Source organism: Gossypium hirsutum, chromosome A10 (genome assembly GCF_007990345.1).
Source record: "Gossypium hirsutum isolate 1008001.06 chromosome A10, Gossypium_hirsutum_v2.1, whole genome shotgun sequence".
In the NCBI taxonomy this organism is placed as follows: domain Eukaryota; kingdom Viridiplantae; phylum Streptophyta; class Magnoliopsida; order Malvales; family Malvaceae; genus Gossypium; species Gossypium hirsutum.
Window position 1 is genome coordinate 49,950,321 of NC_053433.1, and position 4,336 is coordinate 49,954,656.

Here is a 4,336-nt window from a genome sequence, read left to right on the forward strand (position 1 = left end):
TCATTAACCAACTTTAATGCTCAAACTCATATCACTACTCATCCATTTCCAAAACATATACTATCGATCACCTATGCCATTCATTTGCATTTCATAGCATATTAACTAACACATTTTAAACCACAATCAAGCACTATCAAAACCAAACTTAGAAGTAAGCCATTTTCACATGGCTTTAATTTTACATATCCGAATTTCAACATTTCAAAACACATTCCAGCTTATACATGCCACAATTCAAGTTTAACTTATAAAGGTACCAAAATAACTGATAGTGTGATGAACTTTGCTGACAGTCCCTGAGCTCGTAGCTTGACTCCAAAATCTATAAAACAGAAACAAGTATACACAGAGTAAGTTATTATAGGTTAGTAAGTCATAAGTAAATAAACATCCCAATGATATAATCAACTCATTGTAAGCTAATCCAAATTTCATTATCATTATCAAGCTTAATCTCAAACATACAAATGAGATAAATAATACATTTACATAAATTCTACCTTGGTCGATTACTCACTTAATCGATTTGACCTAGTATCATTCAACTTTCTAAGCCAAAATGTCTTAATATTATCAAACATACACATACACATTTATATAAGTTCAAGAACCATATTATAACATCATGTACATATACCACTTATATGGCCGAATATACATGATCACATATATACACATATCCAAGAATAAATTCTACAATATTCATACCTTTTATTTACAAAGCTGAATGCACTTACCAAATTCACATATAATCTTCATTTGTATCACACATAATTAGTAATAAATATCAAGTTACTTATCAACCTTATCTCAAGTAAACAACAAGCTAACTCATACCTAACCATTTAGCTCATTTTACACATCCATTCACGATTTACCTTTGCCCGATGAACAATTTGAAATTGGATAGGACACTCAGATAATCACATATATCGTACAATGCCAACGTCCTAAACGTGGTCTTACCTGTAATCATATATCGATGCCACTGTCCCAGACAAGGTCTTACTTGTACACATATATCGGAGTCACATATCAATGCCATGGTCTTACTCGCACACATGTATCAGAATCCTATGTCATGAAATATGTATCCTAACTACTCCTAAGGTTCATACTGGGCTTTTGGACATCGTAACTCGGTCAAAACCAATTTGGAAACATAGTAATCAATCTTATCCACATTCGGCTTTACCATAAATAAAATTATATATTTCATTTCAGCATATATACCTTGCATTTAATTAAAACTATGTATGCCTATTTGCTTATAAACTTACCTTGGACTATGCAAAACGAATCGAAACAGCTAGTCGACAACTTTCGCTTTCCCCCGGTCCAAATATGATTTCTTTGGTTCTTGACCTAAAAATAATCAAGTTAAGCTTATTCAAACATATTTTCATTCAATTTAGTCCAAAAAGGCATAAATGGGCAAATTACCAATTTACCCTTGACATTTACACTTTTTACAATTTAGTCCTTATTGCACAAAACACAAAATATACAAAATTTCAATATTCCCATTTTGGGCCGAATTTTCCTAGTTCTCATACAAGTCCATATGTTTCATTTATTTCACATTTTAGTCCCTCCAATTATTATTTTTGCAATTTAGTCCTAATTACTCAAAATCATCAAAAACTCCAATACAAAACGTGTTAATCTAAAACATATCTTTCATATTTCATCATCACAAAAAAAAAATATCACAAGCTCTCAACAATGGTATAACTCAAAATATTCACCAAAATAAAAAATTTAAGCATGGGTTTTGTAGTACTCGAAGCAACGATATCAAAAACATAAAAATTGTCAAAAATTGAGCTAAAACTTACCTTGATTGAGCTTTACAAAGTGCCGAACCCTAGTTTCTTTTTCTTTTCTTTCTTACTTTGTTATTTCGGCAAGAGCATGTTAATATGAAAGCGCATTTTAATTTTATGTTTTATTATTTACTTATTGTCACATAGTTTACCATTTCAACCTTAGTTTAAATTATTTATATTCCACCTACTAATGGTCGAATGTGTCCATGCAAAGGTTCAAAGGTATAATTGTATTATAAATACTCCGTAATGAAAGAACAAAGCAATTAGACACATAATTAGCATGCAAATTTTTGCATTTTACGCGTTTAAGTCCTTTTATTTAATTAGACACTCAAACGACAAAATTAAATCACGAAAATTTCATAGATATAATTGCACACATAATAAACACAGAAAATAATTTTTAAATATTTTTTTGACTCGTATTCATGGTCTCGAAACCACTATTCCGATTAGGGTCTAAATCGGGCTATTACAAGGATTATGTGGGATTTGAAAAGGGGAAAAGTTGTACCCAAATAGGTATTTTGACCATAGGAATTCAGCTTTGAGTTTAGGGAGCTTCTCTTGCTATTCATTTTGGGTTTTGGTAATTTTTGGTTCTTTTTTGTTTCGCGTAACTTTCAGTTTTTTGTTAGTTCAATTCTACTCTTCTCTCTAGTCCTCTAGTCCACCAGTTTCTGTCCTTCACTTCCATTTTTTCTCAGTTAGTATTCTTCTCCTTGGCCAAATATCACTTGTCCTTCCTTGCACAAACCCTTTTCGATTTTTAGCTTGGCTTGTGGACCGATTCTTTCTTTCTTCTCCCTTGCTCTCAATTGATCTTTCTTGATCAATTACTCCTCCTTTCCCTCTCTCAACTCTTTTTGTTCTTCTTACTTTGGTCAAACTTTTTCAAGGCCTAAATATCTTCCTTCACTTCTTCTCTTTTCTGTGCCTTGTCGATTCTTGCGGTGGGACTACCGAAATTCCCTTGGTTTCTTGGTAAGTGTTATACGGTTTGTTCTCCCTAGTCGAACCTTATTAGGCATTCCTCTTAAAGGTTTGGCTTAGGTATCTCTTAGGCTGAACAGTTGCATTTTTCTCTTTTTTCTATCTTGGGGAAATATCCATTTAGCATTTCTTTTTGTACGAATGATGTTAGGGGCTCAATTTCATAACAAGGTGTTAGGCCGACTGCTTTTCCCTACAAGTGATAATTCATTTATTGGTAAGTGTTTAAGTTCTAGATGTTTTTATGTGGGATTGTAGATTCTTATGAGTCGGTTAACTGTTTCTTGTGAAGGTCCAAGCATTGGAGAGAATACGTGGTTTTGAATCAAGAGGGGGCTACGATTATTTGATTAGTAAGTAGCGATGTTTTGGTGAAAGCATTTTCAATACTATGGGTTTGGATTAACCACGAATATTGACTGATGATGGGGTTGTGGTTAATCATAGGTGCTTTTATCTTGAACGTGGTTCGACTATGACATCATAACAGGTGTTTGTAACACTGCCATTAGATGTAAAACAGTAAAAGCCGAAAAGCCAAAAAGTGGGCTGTCGACACCACATGGGCGTGTGGCTACCCGTGTTGCAGGCCGTGTAACAAAACATGGTTGTGTGGTCAATGAGATGGCCATGAGTGTTTTCATGGACCAAAATGATATTGGGCCTTTTGGGCCAAATTGGCTGTGTGGGCCCAATGGGCCTGTGTGTCTCACACGGGTAAATTGCACAAAGGTGTGCTAAATGTTGGGCCAGGCTGTGTAACCACACGGCTAAGGCAATTTCTGTGCTATGTGGGCCATATGAGAGTGTGGACCCACATGGACCTGCAATATGGGCTATGGGCCTATTTTCACTAATTTTCTATTAAGGTTGCACGGGTCACCTGAGATGAATGTGGACCTACTGTTGGGCCGGTAAGTGTACCTAGACCCTTATTTTTGGCAAATGATTGATATACCCCTATGTGATGTATGACAGTTTGAGCATGCCATTTTTACTGTATATACATTTATATTATGTTGCATTGCATTAGGTGGGATATATGATTTTGAAGGAAGTGTACTGTAAGGCTATAAGCCTATTACTTGCAACTCTGCTACAAATATTGTTTTAGTGTCGCAACCGGTGCTACTTGGTGTGTAGGGATGGATGGGTCGATTTTATCCCTACATTTTGTGTAGGGTTGGTACGAAGATGGCATGTAGAGGATGGATTGGGTAGGATTATCTGTTTGCATACTGTATTGATATGTTATTGGGCTTAGTCCCCATTACTACTAATACTGAAATGGGTTCAGGCCCAGACTGCTACTGTTACTAAAATAGGCTAAGGCCTAACTGATACTGAAAGGGCTTAGGCCCAAATTTTGTTTACTTTATTGAAGCTTTTATGGGAATTCACACACTAAGTTTTCGTAAACTCACCCATCTGTTAACTGTGTAGGAAATCCCCAAGCTTAGATGGATCGATGCAACGGAGGACTTAGTGGTGGCCACTTGACGTAGTTA